Raw genomic sequence first — 22,482 nt, 5'->3', positions numbered from 1 at the left:
TGGGGATCCACTTGAAGATCTTCCAAAGGAGATGCAGCCTGTGGAAGCATGACAATGAGATGGTATTGACTTGACGGGTCATGGAAAGCGTGGAGTCCAGGATGATGCCCATGATGCGTGCGTGGTCAGAGGGGGTGGGGCATTTCCCATGGCAGTTGGCCACCAGGAGTCTACCCAGACAAATGGGTGGAGCTGAGTGCGAGGATCTCAGTCTTGTCTGAGTTGAGTTTGAGGCAGCTGGTCTCCATCCAGGCAGGGACTGCTCTCATTGTGTTGTGGAAGGTTAAAATACTTCTGCCTGAATTTTACTCCCAGACAGCATTACTTTCATTTTAGGAATGAAATTTCAGGGTGAGAAAAAATAAGCTATTTAACTGTGAATAACCCATCTTGATGAAGGAGATTTGTAGTCCTGTAAGACTTGTAATAAGACAAACTTAAGCTTTGCTGTCTAAAGCTTGTCTAAGCCTGTGAAATCTGGTTAAAAAATAAGGCAGCACTGTGATATAATTTGTTTAAGAGCCTGATCAAATAGAGGGGCAGCTCTGCTGTCTGTGACGTGAACGTTCTCTATTTTACAGTATGGTACTAGAATACTGAGTTTTAAATTACCAGTCACAAACATATCATAGCTAAAATATCTGTAATCAAAATATTGACAAGGAAAGTACACAGAATAAAAGTGTGTTTACTATACACACAATCAAGGTAGATACTGGTGGATTTTTTAAGGGTAAATCTATAGTTACCAATACATATTTATCTCAATGATATTTTGGATGGCGATATTTTTGCTATGATATTCTTGCATCACAATACTTCGGACATAAAACCATTTTATGATACCTGTAAAGTACATTAAACCTGACACAAGAGTATTGGCATCCGGAAAAGTGTTCATAATTCCAGGGTGGTAAAAGAGTTGAACAGGTTAACAATTACATTATTTGCAATAAAATTAATATGACGCCCGATTTAACATACCTGCTTCAAGTATCTTTATTATAATGCTTCCTGTAACATCAGGACTGAACCATGAGGAAAGGAGGCTAAATTAGTACGGGTCAGGACTCACTGACCCGTTAATAGTGGCGTAGCAAAGGTGCCATATGCCCTAATACAAGAAAGAACAAGCATTTGCAATGCACTAGGTCTCGCATTTGCTTGAGTTAGAGCTTTTTGCATTGTAAATGCATAACTGGACTTTTCTTGTCACATAAATTGGTCAACCCTGCCGCATAATTTAGTCCTCTCTGCCACATAATTCCAGTGGCCCTTCATATAACTAAAGCACTTCCATTTACCTTCTTCTTCTATCTGCAGAAAAAAAATGAAAATATTGAAATTATTTATTACAATTATTTATATTGTTATTTTGGGGTCCTCCCCCAGCCTGGTGTGGGGACCCAGAGATGCCCTAGACAGAAACAGTAATGCTCAGATCAGCCCCTAAAGAACACCAAAATAGAAACAGCATTTGGAAGAAATGTCTTCATTTGAAGTTTCTTAATTTGGAAGAAACATGGCCATGTAACCATAGAGTCAGCCCCTAGAGGGCGTAACCACATGAAAAGAGAATGACGGAATGTAATGCAGTGTAACATATATTTTGCCTCAAGTAGGTGTAGTGCCTTACACATTTTCAGGCCTAGCAGGCCTACTACAATAATATTACAAACAAGGACCTAAAAATGCAAAGTATTGTCAGTCTTAAAACAAAAGTTCCAGCCATGAGAGCTTAAAAAGACACTGAATGGTGAGAGCTGTTACTATTTTGCCCCCACAACCTAGTGTGGGGACCTAGACAGAAAGAGCGCGTTGTACTGAGCGGCTTGGTGGTGGTCCCATTGGCGTAGGAACCCCATAGGCTGAGTTATGGGCCAAAATGTTTTGTAAAAGAGATGCCCTGCAAAGCATTATGGGGCGAGATTCCCGAGTGAAATTAATATTGTAGTATCGGCTCTCCGGCTGTGCCGGGAGAGCTGGATTGAGGATTTCTGTGTTTTTTTCTGTTCAAAATGTGCAAGTTTGTATTTTTTCAAACTGCTAAACTCGTACTAAGTGGTCCTCATGTAAAGCGGCCCTCTGATTGAGTTTGCGCTATATGAAACTTCACTACAGAGCACAAAGCGGAGAGGCAAAAGTAAAAAGTAGTGCACCACACTAAGGTATATGGGTGATAATGCAATAATCCATGTAACAGGGTCAGTCTTCAAGGCGGTAACTAAGCAGCCTCAAGGCGGGACAAAGGTAAAGGGTTTACCTATGAAATCTAGAGAATTTTGAAGGGCAAGCCAAAAAATGAATTAAAGTGATGGGCGTGAGATGGGCTTGCAGAGCACCTCTAGGCCCACTTCCTGGACTTCCAGGGACTTGGGTGGTACTACTTTGGAGGGCAAGATTCACGGATGGCAGAATTCTAAGTTGCTGGAGGCCTGTTCTGTCCCAGAGGCTTCTGATCAGGAGGGCAGCCAACTAGCCCCTGGAGTCACTCTGGGGTCCTGGTTTCAGAGATGCAGGTTCAGTCCTTCTCGCTCAGCAGGTCAGCACAGCAGAGTAGCAGTCCAGCAGAGTGGCAGTCCTATCAACAGCAGAGCAGTTCTTCTTCCTGGCAGAGTCTTTCACAGGTCCAGAAGTGTACCGAAGAGCTGGGTTCTGAGGTCCAATTTTTATACCTGGTGTAGTACAGGAAAGTTTCTAGAGCTTTCCACCCCTCTGAGGTGTCAGGTATGCCCTGCCCGCCTGCTCTGTCCCAGCTTGACTGGGGTAAAAAAAAAAAAAAAAAAAAACAGTGTCAAGCTCTTTTGTCGGAGTGCTCAGGCAGGCACTTTGTGATGCGCAAGTGTGGTAGGTGACAGGTCCTCTCCCCTGTTAAATAAGAGGGGCCCATCTTGCCAACTCCTATCTTCCCTTTGTCTCACTGTGTGGGAATAATACATAAAGACCAACTGCTAGCAACACCAAGTCATGTGACCCAGGATCTGCCTCAAGGTACCAAAGGGGTAGGACAAGAAAATACCACGTTTGTAAAAGTGACATTTTTAGGACTGTGACTAAAAATCAAACTTTACTATTAAAGAAGGCTTTTAATTACAATTCTTCAGACAGCAAGCTTGAACCATCAACCTTTTCCCAATTAAAATGTACCACTTATTAAATGTAATAGGGTAACCCAATGTTATTCTATGGGAAAAGTAGGCTTGTAGTAGTGAAAAATGAATTTTGTAGTTGTTCACTACCAGGACATGTAGTCCTTAAGAGTACATGTCCTTCTTGTTAAATACACTGCACTCTACCCTCTGGGCTGTTCGGGGCCTATGTATTAAAAAGAAAGGTTTAGGCCTGGCAAAAGCTTTATTTTGCCAGGTTGAAATGGCAGTTTAAAACTGCACACACAGAGGCTGCAACGGAAGGCATGAGACTTGTTTAAAGGGCTACTTAAGTAAGTGACACAATCAGTGCTGCAGACCCACTGGTAGCATTTAATCTACTAGTTCTAGGTACATATAGAACCACTTTACTAGTGACTTACAAGTAAAGTAAATATGTTGATTGCATGTAAGCCAATTTCACCATGTTTTAAGAGAGACCACAAGCACTATAGCACTGCTTAGCAGTGATAAAGAGTGCAGAGACCTAAAGGCGAGGTCAGCAAACAGGAAGGTTGAAGGCAAAAGGGGAAAACCATGCCACAGCTGCCAGGTCTAACACCACTCCAATAGAATCAGTCTTAAATGCTCACGCTACAAAGATCATTGTGGCCTCCATATTGTGGTGATGCACTCTTTGCTTCCCTGTTCATTCACCCCAACGGTGCTGTGCTTAGGGAATACACATACTCTTCCTACTGTGTGGTTCCTGACCCTCAAAGGCCCCTCCATCATGAGCTGCTTCAGCCGAAGCTCCAGAGGAGAGTTTTCTCTCTGTGTGCTGTTCAGCAGAACTGGCTCTCCTTGCCAAGGACCAATGCAGGTATGAGGCAGAATGAAGAATGTGCCCAGTCTGCAGATTGAAATAATAGGAGTTTTACATATGTAAATAATTATCCTATTAAATAGGAGCATACTGGAAGCAGGGCGAGAACCATCCATCATCGAAGGCACGAGGGACAGAGGGAAACAGGGGGGAGGACAGGATGGAGTTGTGAATCTACCGCTAACACTTTAGTTCAGGGCTTCCATCCACATCAGATTCAAGGTAGTGTTTTTAAAGGTTAATCCCATACAGAAAAACTCTCCGGAGATCCGTGTGGCAAAGGCCATATCATGGAGCTTGAACTTACTCTTACCCCGAGAGGCCAAAGGTTGAATGGCTACTCTTCATCTGTGGAGTTCATGCCCTTGAACAAGCGTGAAAGTCTGAACAAGCACAGTCGGCAAGCAGCTTTTGAACAGACAGGTTTGAGTCTTCCAGAGAGAGGCCAGTGATTGAATGGGCATGGAAGATGGGTATATTTATTGTGCTACAGTGGATTTCATGGTAAAGCCAATGACTAAATGGGCATGGAGGGTGGGTATTCTCCGAGGCCCAGAGGGCCATCTCGTAAAGGAGGCACAAAGAAAACAGCATGTTCCATATTTCCATAAATTGATTGTGCATAGTGCTGCCCACCCGTGGCTTGTACCACTGAATTTCATCTTATAGCATGAAGAGAGAAACAGGTATCTGCTTGCATTTTTGGGCAACACGGCTTTTTGTTTTTATGAGTTATTTATACATTTTGAGTTGTTGGAAAGCTGTCACTTTCCAATCGCCTTGAAGCACTAAAGAAGAAAAGATTTTTTAAAATACAAAACACATCTCTGTGCCGTCTCGGGAGGCAGCAGTCCTCCAAGTTTGGTAAAGTCTGGTAGAAGGATGATAAAAATCTGAGGTGTGTCGATGGAAGGGGAGACTGGTCTTAGGTCTCTGACCGGGTTGGCATGGTCAAGCCTGTTAGGGGTTGGTCAACTCTTAGAAGTATTGTGGCATAAGGCAGCAGGAGTACAGATTTTCAGGAACAGTAGGCCTGAGAGAGGAAGGTGCCATTTTCAAGATACGCTATGCTTGGAATTGAAGTTTCTGTTCACTTAGGCAACGATTTAAGCGGAGCTATATTGACAGTGCTTAATTTGTGCTGGTGATTGCAGATGATGGGCACCAGCACTTGTTTTTGGAGACCGGGAATTACGTGTAATCGTCAGAGCAAGAGAAGAAAACAGAGAACCTTCAAGAGTGAAATAGAGACACAGGCAATGTAGGGTACTCGGAGCAAGACGCATGAGGTGGACCCAAGCCTAGGCAGCCTTGATATTTGGCAGCCCTGGCAGACGGCGACCTCTTAAGTAAAACTTAGAGAGCCTGCGCTTCTTCTACATTTACTTATTTATTTCACAAATGAGGTACATTGTCTAAGCAGAAAGCAGAGTTTTCTCTCTCCCCTGGCAGAGGATTGAAGTGCACGGAAAGAGGTGCCAGTTGCCGGAGACAGACGCTGAACCCCACCCTCGCTCCAGACAGCATCCGCCTCCCCCTGCTAGAGATGCCGCTGAGCCTGAGAGGCCAGGGATGCGCGTCATCTGGACGGAAGATGGAGTGCAGGCCGCCTGCGCGGAGCAATACCTGAAGCATACATCCTTCCTAACACTAATGACCCGCTGACTCCGCCGGATGGAGAACAGCCTGGTTAACCAGCTCAGCACTCGCCGGGGCCGTCCTGGGAGAGCCGGAAAGATGCTGACGCCGCCGGTACAGGGGGAGGCAGGAGCGGAGCAGCCCTTCGGGAGACCCCGCTGACAGGGGCCCATCCATCACCCATCCCGGACACTCAACGCGACGGGGAAAGAAACAACCCCCGGAATTTATGGCTTACTCTTCCTTCTATCTGCGTCACGGAATGTAAACAGCAGTGTTTATGGGAATGGGCGGCGCGTTAAGAGGAATGATGGAAATGCAAAGAGGGGAAATTGGGAGAGGGAGCGGTGGGAAGAAGAGGTGAGAGGAGGCAGCGGCGGGAACAGGTGAGAGGAGGCGGCAGTGGGAATAGAGTGAGAAGATGAGAGAAGGCTGTCTTGATGCGAAGGGAGGCTGTAAGAAGAAGGTGAGAGGAAGATGTTAGAAAATCATGTTAGAATGGTCTGTGAGAAAAAGACGAGGGGAGGATGTGAGAAATTTCCATTTGAAGAGGCTGTGGGTAGAGGGGAGAGGAGGCGGTGGCGGGAACATGAGGTGGGAATACAGCGAGAAGATTGTCTTGATGCGAAGGGAGGCTGTAAGAAAGTCAGAGGAAGATGTGAGAAAATCATGTTAGAATGGTCTGTGAGAAGAAGACTAGAGGTGGGTGTGAGAAAGTTACGTTAGAAGAGGCTGTGAGGAGAAGCAGTGGTGGGAACATGAGGTGGGAATAGAGTAAGAAGATAAGAGAAGACTGTCTTGATGCGAAGGGAGGCTGTACGAAGAAGGTGAGAGGAGGATTTGAGAAAATTATGTTAGGATGGTCTGTGAGAAGATGAGAGGAGAATGTAAGAACATTATATTAGAAGAGACAGAGAGAAGGTGAGAGTAGGCAGCTGTGAGAACGAGGTGTGAATAGAACAAGAAGATGCGGTGAGAATGGGCTGTGTCGACGAGGCCAAAGGAGGCTGTGAGACGAAGGTGAGAGGAAGATGTGAGAACATTACATTAACGGAGGCTGTGAGAAGAAGGAGAGAGAGGATGTGGGAAGGATACATTAGTGAAGGCTGTGAGGAGAATGTGAAATGAGAATGTGAGGAGAAGGTGACATGAGGATGTGAGAAGATGAGAGGCAGGTATGAGAAGATTACGTCAACGGAGACTGTAAGGAGAAGGTGAGAAGAGGATGTGAGAAGATTATGTTATCAGAGGCTGTGAGAAGATGGTGAGAGAAGGATGCGAAAAGAGGATGATAGGAACATGCTAGAAAACTACGCCAGCGGAGCCTGTGAGAGGAGGATATGAGAAGAATGAGAGGAGGATGTGAGAAGATTAGGTTAGCGGAGGATGTGAGGAGAAGGTGAGATGAGAATGTGAGAAGAAGGTGAGAGGAAGATGTGAGAACATTACATTAACAGAGGCTGTGAGAAGATTACATTAGTGAAGGCTGTGAGGAGAAGGTGAAATGAGGATGTGAGAACATGAGAAGCAGGTATGATAAGATTACATTAGCGGAGACTGTGAGGAGAAGGTGAGAAGAGGATGTGAGGAGAAGGTGAGAAGAGGATGTGAGAAGAAGGTGAGAGAAGATGTGAGAAGATTACATTGGAAGAGGCTGTGAGAAGGAGGTGATGTGAGGCGAGTGTGGGAACATAAGGTGTGAACAGAGTGAGGAGATGCTATGAGAGAAAGCTGTGTTGATGAGGCCAAAGGAGGCTGTGAGACGAAGGTAAGAGGAGGATATGAGAAGATTAAGTTAGCGGAAGGTGTGAGAAGATGTTAGCTGGGGCATGTGAAAAGATTATGTTGTCAGAAGTAACATGTCAATCCTTTATCCAGTAATCTCCACCACAGCAGTTTCCTTAAAGTCTTCAGATAACAAAGGAAGAATAGGACACAGTTGTATCAAACAAAAGGAGCAAGATGGAACAACTGAGGATACTTAGGTGACCTTCCTGAAAAAAAGATCTGTCACTCAAGGAAGTAGTCAGAAAATTAAAATACCTCCCAGTTTGAACCAAAGCTCTTATGGAACCAAGCAAGCAAAGGAAGTTATTGCAAACCTCTCCAGAAGAGATTGCTTGTCTCTTCCATCCAACCATGTATCCATTCATATTTTCATCCTTCCATTGAGTTGCTGATATCCAATATTTCACCTATACATTCTGTCCTCCATTCAGTCAATCATCCAACATTAAGGGCCTCATTACGACCCTGTTTCCAGCCGCTGACCCTTGCAGGAAACTCGTAATGGGGCTCATGGGGAGGCGGCTGCACTGGTGGCAACCTGCCCATCGGGGCTTCAGCGGACGATGTAAACCATCCGCCGAACTCATAATGACCCCCACAGTCTGTCACCATTCCGTCCATTGGTCCACCCATCCTTATTCCACACTTATCTATCTATCTTCAAACATATACATCAAACATATACATCCTTTCAATCACTCATACATATTTTCACTTAGCCTTCACTCCTTTCATCCATTCATTCATTCATCTATTCATTCAGTCATCCTTTCACTCATTTGCGCACCCTTCAACCGATCCATCCACTCATCCAGCTATGTATTTACCCTTTCACTTATCCTCATCCATTCATCCATCATAACACTCATTCATCCACCCTTTCACTCATTCATCCATACTTTCACTCATTCACCCATTCACCCACCCTTCGATCAATCCATCCACTTATCTAGCTATGCATTTACCCTTTCACTCATCTTCATCCATCTATCATTTCGCTCTCATCCATCCGTTTCACTCATTCATCCACCATTCACTCATTCGTCCATCCACCCTTTCATCCAGCCATCCATCTACCCTCCCTATCACTCATCCATTCTTACATCCATCCTTTCAATCATCCATCAGTTAGCTCATTCATTCATCCACCCTTTCACTCAGTCCATTCAACCATCCACTCATCCATCCATTTACCCTTTTACTCATTGATTCACCCACTCACTCATCCATCCATCCATTAATTTAGCCAAGCATCTATCCATCCACCATTTCACTCACTCATTCATTCACCATTTCTCTCACACATCCATCTACCCTTTCACTCAGCCATCCATCCTTTCACTCTCATCCATCCACCCTTTCGTTCATCCATCTAATCTTTCATCCAGACATCCATTTATCCTCCCTTTCACTCATTCATTCATTTTTTCAGTCATTCGACCTTGCATCCATTCACTCATCCATTCACCCACTCTTGCAACCCATTCATCCACCCTTTCATTCATCCTCCACCCTTTCACTCACTCACCCACCCATCCATCCATCCATTCTTTCTCTCATCATCTCTCCACCCACCCCTTCACACACCCATTTATTTATCTATCACTTCTTCCCTTTCACTCATCCATCCTTACATCCATCCTTTCATTCATCCATCCACCTTCCCTACTTTCACTCACTCACCTCCCCACCCTTTTGCGTTAATTACAACCTTTTGGCTGCTGAGTCGCAGACAGAAAAGGATCATCAAAAAGCCCACCCCCGCTGTAACTGCTAAAACGGGGGTTGACAATGCCCATGCTGTCACTTATTCTATGGAAGGTGGGCACAGACCACAGCTCTGACTAAGGAGGTACAGATTTTAAAAAAAACATTTTGTTTCAATTGCACTGTGTGCAAGATAGGAAAACCTTGACATCATAAAGTGACATTCCTTCATGGATCCTAAAAATGGTTAGGAAAATGTGCCTGCCCACACTGTAATCTTTGTGTGTCGTTTCACATACTGACATGCTACCCTGAAAGAATTTAATTGACTTTGTGAAATATAGTCACGGAACAGCATCTGCCTATGAAGCAGCTGCTAAAAGAAACCCTTTTGTGCTGATACATGACATGCTCGGTATGACAATAAGTTTTTGAGTGCTGGGCACTGGTTTTTTGTTGTGAGGTCCAAGCAGTATAGGGAATTGTTTGGTGGCAAGCGGCTTTATTCTTGGTAATTCATTTGTGCGTTTGGTGTACTGTGGTCGGTTTCTTGCGTGTCTTGCTTTGCAGTGTTTACATTATAAGTGATTACGCCATGGCAGATAGTGCGACCTAAGGGGAAAAGCATTCACGCACAGAGGAGTTACTTGAAGCTTTAATGCTGCGGATGGATGCCATGGACCAGGCCATAGCGTCATTGAGGACCCAGCCGGCTGCCTCTAGTGAACAAGCAGTTAAGGCCTAAGTATGCAAATGCACCCCCTAAGGGAGCGTTACCCCCGTTCCAAAGAGGGTTCGAGGACAGAGAAAAGGTAGAAAGACCAGGATGGAATTGTCAGAGCAAGGGCAGTCAGTCTCAGTGCAAGCTGCTGTGAACTTAGATAGTTTGGCGGGGCCCGTGCCTTCGCAAGATCAGCAAGCGACACCTGCGTTATTGGGCGGCATCATAAGTGCTGCGTCACAAGAGGTGGCGGGTTCCAGCCAAGTCCCCAAGCAGATAGCACCAGGGTGTGCACTGGTGCCAACTGCAAATAGTTTGCCAGTAGCTACAGCGGTAGCGACCATTGACAAGTGTGTAGCGCAACAGGACGTAGTTGAGCATCTGGCATCCATTTTACCCTGCCTTTCAGAGGTTGGAATGCTTCACCATCTTTGACAAGTGGCCCACTAACAAGGTCAGGTGGGGAAAACTTAATGGAGAAGGCGCGGTGCTTGGTCTCCCATCTTAACACCTCAAAGGGCAGTCAAGACTCCCAATGGGGGGTGCTTGAGGGAATGAGCAGTAATCGTGTAAAAGAGACCCACTTACCAGCGTCAGCGTTCATGGCTGCACCGGCGCCAGCCAGGGTTGCGCAGCAGCCAGCCAAGTCGTCAGCCGTTGCAAGCACTCCTATGGCATCTTCGTCCAGCCAGTCTGCGGCTGATTCAGGTACGCGTCACTTGTCCCCACTGTTAGATTTCGGTGATATCTGTTGTGAGCATGAGGGATTGGGGTTGCATGTGCACATGGTGATTAAAGAGAAGATCTGGAAAGGTGCGTACATTGACATTTTTGATCTTCTGGTTGGCAGACCGGAGAGAGACGAGGTAAAAAAGGTGTAAGGAGTGTGTGCACTCAAGGGAATGTGGAGATGGGCCTCACAAGAGGAAGGTAGAAGAGTCAATTAACAATTGGGAGAGAGCCTTCTCAATTTATCACTCTATCACTGCAGAGCGCTATAACGATCAGGGAGCTAAGCTGGCTTGCTATCAAAACACGATTGTCGGTGCTCATGACAAGTATGGAGGTACTGCTTGGAAGGATTATTATAGGGAGTTCAGAAGGATCAAGGCGTATAAGCCAGATCTGGGGTGGGACCAAATTGATATAATAGCATGGCTTCGGTTCACAAACCGGCCACATGGGAGCGGGCTGCAGCCCTTTCGGACAAGTTCAGGGGCCGCAACGGGTCCACCTGGTGGGAGTAGTGCCAAAAAAGGGGTGTGCTGGGATTTCAACAGGCGCGTGTGCACCCGTCCTGCGGGAACTTGCCGCTTTAAACACTGCTGCTCCTTCTGCGGTCAGTCCTCTCATCCGGAGTCTAATTGTTTAAAAAAATCCAAGGTTAGAGGGAGCAAGAAGCAAGATTAATTTTGTTGATAGAACTGGCAGCTGTGATGCAGTTGCCAGCAGTGGACAACCCTCTGATTCAGTGGGATTTGGACTTGGTGACTCGGTTTGTCACAGGGTCAGCACTCCTTCACAATGTTTGACTAAAGCAAATTCTCCTATTCAGTTACTGGCTATCATCCCATGGCTTAATTTATACCGTAACCAAGGGGCCACACGAGATCTATATGAGAAGTTTAGGAACGGTTTCAGGACCCCAGCTGTGGGCTATTCAGGATCCCCCTCACTGTAAGAGCCAGTTGTCCTTGCGGGCCAATCCAGAGGTGGCTAGAATGAAGATTCTCAAAGAATTAAGCTTGGGGCGCATAGCAGGTCCATTTGCTAGGGCCCCTATGCAGGATTTAGTTTCTTCAACGTTAGGAGTTGTCCCTCAGAAACAACCCAGGGAGTGCAGATTGATTCACAACCTGTTTTCACCCAGAGGCCAATCCGTGAATGATGCAATAGATGCAGCTCTGTGTTCAGTAAAGTATGCCTCTTTAGATCAGGAAATTCAAATGCTGCGGGAGCTGGGACCTAGGTCAGTGATGGCCAAATCAGACATTGAATCTGCTATTAGATTGCTACCGGTTCACCCGGATGATTTTTATCTGTTGGGTTTCCAGTCTGAGGGCCAGCTTTACTTTGACAAGTGCATGCCCATGGGCTGTACGGTGTCGTGTTCCCATTTTGAAAAATGTAGCACCTTCCCGGAAGGTGCTAAATTTTCAGGTGCAAAGTGCAGCATCAGTGGGTTTTGCATTACTTGGATGACTTACTATTCATGGGTCCTCCAGGGTCAGATCAGGGTGCAAATGCATTGGACGTCTTTAAGAGCCTGATGCAGGAAATGGGGGTCCCGTTAGCGCACGACAAAACTGTAGGTCCATGCACCACAATGGAATTTTTGGGGAGTGAATTGGATTCAGTGGCGGGGGTGTCCAGGTTGCCCAGCGACAAAGTACTCGCTTTCTCCTAGGCTCTTCGGGCATGCATGAGTGAGAAGAAAGTTACTCTCCTTCAATTGCAGTGCTTGGTGGGGCAGCTTAATTTTGCCCTGCGTGTCATTCCCATGGGGCACCCCTTCTCCTGGTCCATTGCACAAGCCATGTTGGGCTTGAAGGTTAAGCACCATCACACCAGGCTCTCCAGTGAGGTGAAACAGGATATGACGATTTGGGAAGCTTTTCTGCGTGACTTTAATGGGACTGTTGTATGGCCCAGCCCACCCATGTCCAGTGAAGAGCTCAGCCTGTTTACTGATGCGGCGGACAGTCATGGTTTTGGGGCCATATTTGGATCAGCATGATGTGCACAGAGGTGGCCTGCAAATTGGGTGGAATCTGGACTGGTGACTAACATTGGTTTCTTAGACTTATTCCCTATTCTGGTGTCGCTGTCTATTTGGCCTGAGAGATACCGCAATCAGTCAGTAATATTTTGTCAGACAATGTCCGTGGTTGAGTGTATTAACCAGCAGGCGGCCAGGTGTAAAATGATTTTGAGAGTCTTAAAAATGGTTTCGTTACTGTGTCTACAATTGAATGTGACTGTTAGAGTGAAACATGTGCCTGGGGTCTCAAAGAACGCTGCAGATGCTCCCTCCCGTTTTAAGAAGCAGGTGTTCAGGTCCCACCATCCACAAGTGGAGGAACGCTCAACGCCCTTCTCGGAGCATTTTTGGCAGATTGGTGCCCAAGAATATCAGGCCTAGTTGCAGCCAGCTTAGCTTCAAAGACAAAAAAAGCATATGAGAGGGCAGTGGCGGCATATGTTAATTACTTGGGTTACTGGGGGGGGAGGGGTGGGGCATCTTGGGCAGATGCTTCACCAGTTCTAGCTTTTCTGGAGCTATTTATTGAAGGGGAATGGGAGGTAAGTTGCATGTGCAAGGCATCATATGGCTGCATTTCCTTTTTTGCCCAGTTGCAGGGGGTGCAGGACGGTACAAAATCATGTTTGGTGAGGAGGGCCATTAAGGGCTGGCAGTGCCTATAGGGGGTTAAGACTAATACTAGACGGCCCACTGACTTAGGGAAGCTTGGGGCCATATTGGGGGTCCTTGGTAAGATCTGCACATCGCCATGGGAGATCACCCTGTTTAAAGCAGCCTTTACCTTAGCCTTCTATAGGGCCTTCAGACTGGGTGAACTGGTGGCCAGCAACAAGAAAGATTTAACTGGAGGGTTGCAGTTGGAGGATCTTCACTGGCCAGCGGGGTCTGGGTCCTTGGTGATCAATATTCATCAGTCCAAAATGGACCAGGAGGGGAAGGGTAACCATGTGCTGCTGCATAGGTCCCAGGGCAATTGTTGCTGTCCGGTTTCTAATTTAGTGGATTTCTTAGCTTGCGCCCTACTGGGTCGCGGGGTACTGTTCTGGTACATGCTGACCACTCACCCTTAACTAAGTATCAGTTTACACAGATTTTGAAGCGCGGCGGGTTTTGACTCATCTGAATTCGGGACTCATTCCTTCAGGATCGAGATGGCAACAGCCGCAGTGGCATTGGGTTTATCGGGTGCAGCTGTTCGTCAAATTGGGAGGTGGTGCTCAGACTGCTACAAGAGATATGTGAGGTTGCACATGTTGTAAATGCCAGTTATTTACACGGTCTTTCTGTTTGTCTTCTTCTCTTTTCCCAACGTTCCCAGTTCACGCAGGAACAACCAGGGTAGCAGAAGTTTGGGTGATCGGCCACTTGTATGTTCGGCGCACTGCTGATTGGTATGTGAAAATTGGGGTTGCGTCACGCGCGGCCCAAGCCGGATTCCGTTTGTCCTTTTTTGGGAAACAAGGGTTGCGCCTCACGGAGTTGAGATGGGTTTTTGACTCAATTAACCCGTGAGGTTCCCCTCAACGGGATGTCATCACAATTCGTCTTGGTCCCTCTGGGTCGACGTCAGCTATTCGAGCTAGTAGTTTCTGAATTTGGCTGGCTGGCCAATTTCCGCAGGCAGTACTTGCATGGTCAAACATCATCCCCTGTCTGCAGTGTAGGGGTGGCATCTCAGTGAGAGGTCTCAATGACTCGGGTCAGAGAATTAATAATAAAATCACAGGTTGTTCAGGTTGCCAAGGCTGGACGTCATCACACATGGACGCATACAAGGGGACAGTGTCTTTCTCCAGGATGGGGTGCACCTTACTAAGGTGGGTAATGACATGTTGCCTGAAGATATTCTAGCATGGTTGGTCCTTCGTCCAAAGTGGAAGAGCGACTACGGGTGGGGGGGCCAGATAGTCGGTCCACTATGCTGGCCGGTGGCGGGGTACATCATGACTGGGGGGACAATTGGATGACTTTTTGCCATTACTTCAGCAGGACGGCAAGGTAATTCGACCCTCCAGGGGGTGTTGGTGGGAAGTAAGAATGACAAAAAGGGGCACGGGGTTGTGAGCGGTAGCTGGCATCTGGTCCCTAGGGCCAACCACCCGTGCATATACAGGGACTCGAAGCTAGCACAGGCCCCGGGAAAGGGAGTGCACAAGAGTATGTGGGTGGAAGTTGTGCCCGAGGTAGGTATTCTGGCAGGCAGGAGGGCCCCTTCCACATGGTTTACATGCAACTAGAAGGGGTTTTTGAAGGAGGGGATGGAGCAAACCAATCCCATATGGAAAGACTCCCCCTGGGGCCTTAAAGCTGGAGGTTTTGGGGGGGGTGCCACACTAGTGGCAGGAATTGTGATGTATTAGTGGACTATGTTAAAGCTAGGCATCTTGACAATGTACATACAGTGTAAATAATGTGGGGTAACTGCGTAGAGTTTTGTTGACAAATTTTATTTTATTAAATAAAATACGGCCGGGAGTTACCGACTCCTAGTTCCAATGAGTTGTCATTGTTAAAGGTGAAGTATTGCCATACTGGGTGTGACAAGGTCTGAGAAGGGGGTGGCGTCTAATGGAGGCGAATGGGAAAAGTGGGGTGGGACAGGCTTCAGCGATGCCTGTGCATATAATGTGTGGAGGAATTAGTTGGCATAGAGCCAAGTTTTAAGGAGCTTACTGAATTTGGGTTCATTGGGTTCTGTTCTCAAGTTGATAGGCATTGAAATCCACAGTTTGGGGGATATGTAAGAGAAGGACCTTCCACCCCATCAGGACTTTTGAATGCGAGGGACCTTCAGAAGACCAGTGTTAGAGAACCTTAAAATCATATTGGGGGGGGGGAGGAATTAAGAAGAGCCTTAATCATATTGGGTTACCTATGATTAATTGCCCTGTGAGTAAAGCAAAGTGTCTTGAATTTTATTATTTTCTCCACTGGTAGACAGTGCAAGAAGACCAAGGCATATTTGAATGATGAGCATTTGGCTAACTTGAATATTGTTCTCTCCGTGGCCCTTTGGACTACTTGAATTCTCTTTAAGACTGATTTGGGTGAGCCCAGGTACAAGGAGTTTCCGTAGTCCAAGCACAACAGAATAAGTGCCGGGACTACGATTCTCCTGGAAAGATTAGGTAGTAAGTCCAGAATTGTATTCAATGTTCTCAGCAAGGAGAAGCATGTACAAGTCCTTTTTTGTGCCCAGAATTCCAAGAACGAATCCCCTCACATATCACAGCTCGGGCAAGTAATGAATGAGAGTTGAGGGCCAGTGAGGGGCAGTGGGAAGGGGATTGGTTGTGGGGAGTTTGCCAAAGGGCAGGAGAAGCTGTGCCAGAAATGGGGAGTGTTCTGTGACCTCTCATGCAGTAGGAGAGAGGCAGGGAGTCTCATGCAATCTCACCAGCTAGAATTTCCAGCCGATAAAATCGCACCTGGGGTTGTATTATGCAAGTGTCCTCAGTACACAACAGGTGTGTGCATCAGATTTGGGCACCCCCAGCGCACTTAGGTATCACAGAAAAGGCCACAGATGCTTTTTGTGCCCCCTTCTGTAATACTGATAACACTGGCACTCATATAACACCAGAGGAATCTCAAGAGGCCATTATCTAATTTGCATGGGATGTAGACTCATGCAAATGAGGTAATCTCTTTGCCTTTGCTCCTGCACCATATTATGGACATGGACACAAAGGCAAAAAAGCAGTTGGGGGTGCACGGTCAGTGTGCAACAAAACAGTGGCACACTGTCAGTGTACATCCTGAGGGCAGTCTCTGGAGAGGACAAAGGGGGTCGGATGGACCCCTCAGACATCCCCCTGCAGGCAGGTGCAGTCACTCACTGCACTCGCCTTCACTGGTGTCTGTGACTGGGGGTGAGTGTTTGCATTGTTCAGCACTCCGTCCATCATCCTTTTGTGTTGCTAAAGTTGCCCTAAGTGGGACGGGTATGCCCAGACGTGGGTCCCGTGCTCACTGTGCCACTGTATTCAAGATAGCCTGGCTGATGAAGGGTGATACCCTGAAACCGGTCCCACGATGCTTGTTTCCGGTCCAGGGAGGACCTGGCCTGGCAGTTCGGCCTGGACTGTTCCCACAAGGAACAGGGTCAAGACTGATTTTCATATGGCTGGGTCCAAACTGGGGTGGCATGGTGAGCAAAAGAATGATGGATTAAACCCAGATCTGTGACTGGGGGTGAGTGTTTGCATTGCTCAGCACTCCGTCCATCATCCTTTTGTGTTGCTATATATATATATATATATATATATATATATATATATATATATATATATATATATATATATATATATACACACACATATTACTTTATGTTAAAAAACACAAACATTTACTAAAAAAAACAAAGGTTACAGGGACATCTTAGTTAGGTTTACATTTTACACACACAAAAAAATAGAAAAACAGCAGTTATAGTTATCCCATGTTAAAAAACTATAACTCGTGGCCGAAAGTTATTTTACGGCACAAGTTATAGTTTCTTCAGATAAGTATAACTATAACTGCTGAATTTCTGTGGTTTAGTGGGTGTATAACGTAAACCTAACAAAAAATTTCCTGTAACCTTTGTTTTGTTTTTTTAAGGTAATTTCTATGTTGTTTTTTTTTAACGTAAAGTAATATGGAACTATCATACCTTAATACAAGCACCACCGTGCACGACCTTTGACCATGCACTGTGGAGATTGGCAATAGGGTCTGGCCTGCAACCAGGCCCTTCAGCCAACCCCCTCCAAATGCACCCACGCCGCGCACAGCCTTTGACTGTGTGCGGTGGAGATTTGGTGTGTGAGTAGGTGTATTTTTTCAATCATTGTGCTTTGGACCCATTGTGAAGTTACACTCGGGTCCGCGTCGAGCACCGCAATGGATCTACAAATACTTGTGTAGGCCAAAACAAATGGAGCAATTTCTAGCCAACCCCCCCATTTCTTTTCCCTTTAATAACTTTAAAACCACTGAACAGATGTACACCAAATTATAAAAAGCTCTCTTTCTGGACCAAGAGCTAACATTTTGCAGAATTTGGTGTAATTTCGTCCAGCAGTTCAGGCTGTAGTTGTGTCTAAAATCCCCATGGGAAATTGCATTGAGTAAATGCGTTTTGGGACACCCCCCTTTTTCTTGGCTCCTGCTTAACAAATGACCTGGAAACTTTCAAGACAGCAGCTGGAGTGAGTGCGAACTAATTTTGAAAATTTTGTGAAGATTCGTCAAACTGCACCAAATTTATTGGTAAAACAAAAACCGTTTTGTCTATGGAAACTAGGTCCTAACTATAACTACCTACTGGCTATTGCCAGTAGCTAATAAATATATATGTTTGTAATATCATAGCTACTCACTGAAAAGCAGAAATGTGGCTTTGAGTAACTGAAGTATTGAATATACAAGACTTCAAGTTGGTATCTAGTATTTTTTCACTATTTAATTTAAAACCATTAGTGGCCATGCAGACATAGATGGCTTTAAGACATTCCAGCTAGTACCAAATAGTGTTTGGCGACTCTTTTGGTTTTACAAATGTATTTCTAGTTAAATGTAATGGAAGGAACCACCCAGAGATCAGTGACATAGGGTTTAGATCATACACCTATCAAACATAGGGAAAAAACAAATGTTAGTGAACTCTGCACTATTGTTGTCTCTCTTATGACTCACTATATGCAGTGAAATTTATAAATTGAAACGCAAGACTTAAAGGGATTTGGTTCCATGGATCAAACAGACATTTTATGGATGGAGTCAGTGCTTAGCGAGTGCTGCTGATTGCAGGTGGTGGGCACTGACCCTCATTTTGGAAACCCAGACAGTTATTTTTCATCATCAGACTCTGGCCAAGAGAGAGAAGGACACAAGTGGGCGAAAATGAAAAAGAAGAAAGAGGAAAAATGGAAAACAGTAACAAAGGCAAACGCAGACATGAAAAAGACACGACGAGACAAAGAAGTAAGAGATGGAGAGCGGTAGAATAAAGAGGAATCATGCCTAAGCAAGACTTTGATATATGCCACTAACAGTATTTGGCAGGGCTGGTTGTGTACTCCTTTTAAAAGCCTTGAGTCCTTCAATTTATTTTTTCACAAATTAAGAACTGGATGGAGCTAATTTGCGGTAATGAAATAGTACTGATCCAGAAAGCTTTAAATTTCTTATCCGTTTAGTCTCTAATTATTTCACGGGACAGATTGTCCTTCTCCCCCTGTTCCTTGTCCATCTGTTTCTTTTAATTAATAAACACTCCAGGATAAAAAAAAAACATAAGATACTTCCTTTCAGACCCCAGTTAAAGATGCTGTATAAAGACAGAAATGAGAGCAATTAAAAATAGTTCAGATTACATGCCTTTTATAAGAGGACCGATATGGATTAACAAAACAGTTGTCTTCCTTTGAAAAACATGCTTTACAGAGACGTTGTTACCATGCACAGTACACCTTCCAAAGGCTGAGTGGATTCGCCTCACCTGGGACAACGCAGACAGAAGGTTCAGCCTCTCTCCCTTTCCTTCTCCGATCACTCCAGTAGTGAAAATCCAAGAATTCACCCCTGCCTGATCATTTAAGGTACAACAAATACCAGGATCTGGGCATTTGGAATTTCTGTGTGTGAAAAAGAAAGCTATGGCTTGGAATAAGATCAAACAAGCATGTACAAATTTAAAATCACACAATCGTTTAAAATAAAATAATAAAATATTGTATTTGAAAATAAAGTAATAGAATCATGTCACTGGCAAAATCTGTGAAAGAATGTCAACCCTCATTTATGTGGGACACAGCCAATCGTTTCATCACGCGAACCTACAGAAGTCATTAAGGTAGTGATAGCGAATTTGCCCTAGACATTTGGAATAGCCATCACCCAGTCTTCTGTCTTTCCCTGAGATGAACCTCTGTACATTACAATGTACCCTAGTCCCTCCTCCCCGGCTGAATTAATTAACTGATTTCTTTGTCGACTGGTTGACTTTGAGATGACTGAGGCCATCTTTTGAGCTTCTCTGTCATTGGCATTCCTCTGTCCATTCTTATCTGTAAATTACACGATTTATCAACTGTTTTTTATTCCCGGATTACATATGTAATTCCTGGTACTTCCATTAAATATTTTTTTTCTCTCACAATGCATTTTCTTTAGAAGTGAGTCTCATGTAGAAGTCTTCCCACTCCAATTTCACAACCATTTAATATTAATTACTTTTATGTGTTCCAGCACATTGATGTTTGTATTACACTTTTAACAATGCAGGTTGGAGATGTTTTTTAAATTGGTAATGCTCCATAGTTGTTGGGCTTTACACACGCTTTGAAGCCCCCTACATGTGTACAGAGGTGCTCAGTTACAGCGCCTTTTTGGTAAACACAGCCAGCGTGTTCTAATGTCTCTGATAACTACTGTATGCAATAATCATGATAACGTATGTGGCCTTGGAAAAGGGGGTTAGTAAAATCAATTAACTTTATATATCGTCAGGTATTGGGTTTAGCTCAAGCAAACTATGCTCATGTTTAAAAGAATATTACTTCTAAAGCATTGTTGAGGGGGGCACCTACTCCATCAGGTAAATATGAATACTCACAAAACAGAAGTACACACGATGGACCCAAAACATATGCATAGGCAGTGTTTGTCCAGAAAAACTTGTGCATTACAAAGAATCTGAAAAATAAAGGAACGCTTGGACTGAAACTCTATGGCTGATTCTAATTGTTATAGGAATATAAAAAGAAGGTGATCCTTTGACCTTTTTATACGGAGCAGTGCATGAGTGCTAGATCTATCCTAGTGGCTAGTGAACAATATTGTGGCTTTGAAGATTTGCTCATTACACTATTAGGTATGTATTATTCTGAAATAAGTTTAAACCTTTCTACTCATTTAAGCATACCACTGACTCCACCCCAGCAAAGGCAGAAGGACCGTATATTGCACTGCAGAAAATAGCTCTTTTATTAGGTCTACTTTCCTATTTACATGATGGAGATAATACTATTTATTTTATGTTTAAAGAGGCATGATAGAAATTCTAGCACATATGCATGGAGTCCAGTTTTGTGAATTAATTAATATTTTTCTTGATTGATTGGCAATTTATTTCCTTACTTGATAATCCTAATAAGTTAAGAATAGGACGCCTAAACCTCCAATTTACTACAATTGACTTGGGACATCAGTGTCTTTTCAGTTATTTTCAACACTTCTAAACTACAGAATATCTATACATGACTTTAAAAGGCATCTGTGGACCATGTGCATAAATACTCCTAGATCGCTCCCGAGACCACATGAATAGAATCAGCCAATTTCACTTTGTGCCATATTGTTTTACATTCTCCATTGACCGCGTCATCAAACCCACGTGATCATTTCGTCATTACTCCCTCTACTAAAATGTATGCAGATATCATCTCAAGATCTAGCTGTCTATTTGCTTTGGATCAGTTGAACAGACGAGAAACGCAGGCAGAGTTCTATTTTCCTCTTTGTAGCAAAGTGTTAAAATGAATCAGAGACCTGTTCCTAACATGGATTCGCCTGAAAGCTACCAACATGCATGGCATTCCCATGGTGAATATCATCTGTACAACATGTAAGCCAGTTTGATTTATTATAAAATTGATTTTGTCCAAAAATGTTACGGACTTACAGTGGTTTAGAAAGGAACGCAAATATTGTCTAGGAATTTGCCATTTCTCCCTTTTCAGTTTAATATCACGACTAGGCGAAATTTCAATTATGCCAGCATAATTCAAATCATTTTTGCAATTTAATGTTACCCTTTTTACGGCAAATTCCTAAAACTGTGCCATTAAGCCATGTCACCTAATTGTGCCGCCATTCGCAGCAAAACTATAACGCAGGAACAGTGCAAACAAACTGAATGAGAGCAGATGCAGTTTGGAAATAATTTTCCATGCTATTTATGCCCCCTTGCATCAAATCCTTTTCACCACTAAACTACTCCTTACCCCCAATCCTAGAACAACTGGCACCCTAATGTGGACCTCTGGAAAAACAGAAAGCTGGTTGTTACTGTACATTTTGTGAGCCAACATAGATGAAAATGTGCACCTTTCTTTGGGACTTGTGTTCCTTTAAAAGCAGAGCAGATTTCCTTTTGGTAATAAGAGATGTTTAGCGAACAGACATCTCATGTAGCCCCCTCACACAGACTTCAGATGAATGGACAATTAACACCTCATTAGAGTTTCCAATAAATTAACTGAATGTGGGGGGAATTATTCGGTTTCAGATATTTTTGCGGGAAAGCATATGTTTAAGCAACCTTTGCTATCTTAGCCACCTGATAAACCAGTTACAAAAATAAACATGCCTATTATGCAAGATGTGGCAGTAAGACGCACACAACAAAACATGTATGTGTATGGCGATCCCCAACGACGCAATTGGAAAAAGAGATCACTTGCAAATAAAAGGCATCGCAGAAGCTTTTTCTATTTACCAGGCAGATTTGAAAATCTAATGTAACATTTGATAACATCCAGATGTGAAATAAAATACCATTGTCATTTCATCTAGCAGCTCATTGCTCACTATACCAACAGATAACACATGTTGATCGTAAGACAGGTAACCTAATGCCAGTACTATGCCAGTTTTAGGTCTAGATCCACAATTCGGCGATCAGCACGACCCATTGATTGATTATTGATATTGATTATTAGAATAGCATTTGGATTAGTCCCGTTCAGCCACTATTTTGAAGCAGCATCAATCACATTTTGGATTGGCCCAGAGTGGTATACATCTCTCAACTCTTGGCAGTTGCTGTTTGATGCATAATTCTGCCTCCTTGGAAGTGGTTCATAACCAGTTGCCAACTTGGCCCATACATGGATCACTCCTG

The 22,482-nt window shown here is 44.4% G+C and overlaps 1 protein-coding gene across 15 annotated transcripts in view; it reads right to left on the bottom strand.

Annotated features, from left to right (window-relative positions):
• Nucleotides 1-22,482, bottom strand: part of LINGO1 (leucine rich repeat and Ig domain containing 1) — a 3,157,620-nt gene that overhangs the window by 2,319,017 nt on the left and 816,121 nt on the right. For all 15 annotated transcript variants that reach the window (XM_069222181.1, XM_069222179.1, XM_069222184.1 and 12 more), the window contains one exon: nucleotides 19,078-19,213. The gene's annotated coding sequence lies outside the window, so the exon portion shown is untranslated. The remainder of the gene's footprint in view (nucleotides 1-19,077; nucleotides 19,214-22,482) is intronic.

Source organism: Pleurodeles waltl, chromosome 3_1 (genome assembly GCF_031143425.1).
Source record: "Pleurodeles waltl isolate 20211129_DDA chromosome 3_1, aPleWal1.hap1.20221129, whole genome shotgun sequence".
Taxonomy (NCBI): Eukaryota; Metazoa; Chordata; class Amphibia; order Caudata; family Salamandridae; genus Pleurodeles; species Pleurodeles waltl.
Note: the sequence above shows the minus strand (reverse complement) of the source record. Positions and strands in the feature narration are given on the sequence as shown.